Consider the following 801-nt stretch of genomic DNA (forward strand, 5'->3'; position numbering starts at 1 on the left):
AATACTCAAGAAGAACAAAGAACAGTGCCTAAGTCAGATAAATTATCTGGCTGGATAAGGAGTGAACAGAGATCACTGAATGTCAGGATTAAGAGATTTTTGGTGGCTTTAGTAGTCCCCTGATGGCTCAGTGGCTTTAGTGAGAGCAGTTTCCATTTGTGAGAGAGTCGAGGCCAGAAATGGAAGGGAAGCAAGTGGCACAGTAGTGAGGAAAATGAAAGAGTATCTGAGATGTGGGCAACAGATGTGGATTTCTTGTCTTGTGGAACAACATTATGAAAGTTTTCAAAAGAGAGAGAGGAAGCAGTGAAAGGAGTAAGGATAAAGCAGTAGAATGGGAAATTTGGATGGGGAAGGGGCAGTGGAAAGGAAACAGGAAGCAGAAAGAGAAGGGAAGGAACATCAATGTTAAGTGTAGGAAAGACAAGGCAATGAAGAGGGAGAGAGGATGTATCAGAGGAAGGCTCAGATGAAATAAGGGGAAAAGCTAGAAGTAGGACTTAAATATTGTCTTAAATCTGATTTTTATTAGAAGTTGTCAGCACTGAGAATCTTTTCTTTTTCTTTTATTCAAAATCCCAAGTTTATTTTTCTATGGAATTTGTGTAAGGAATAGGAAATTTCTTTTTAATTTTACCTTATAAATTTGTATCGTTAGTAAATATACAATCACTGCCTAGTATCATTGCTATTACTGTGCTTAGAGCTGACTTTCCCTAGAATTTCTGATGGATTTACTTAACAGCTTTTGCTTTTCTACCAGTTTGATAGCAAAAATAGAGTCAAAGACTGGAATTTCAT

This window comes from Bison bison, unplaced genomic scaffold (assembly GCF_000754665.1).
Source record: "Bison bison bison isolate TAMUID 2011002044 unplaced genomic scaffold, Bison_UMD1.0 scf7180017864265, whole genome shotgun sequence".
NCBI lineage: Eukaryota > Metazoa > Chordata > Mammalia > Artiodactyla > Bovidae > Bison > Bison bison.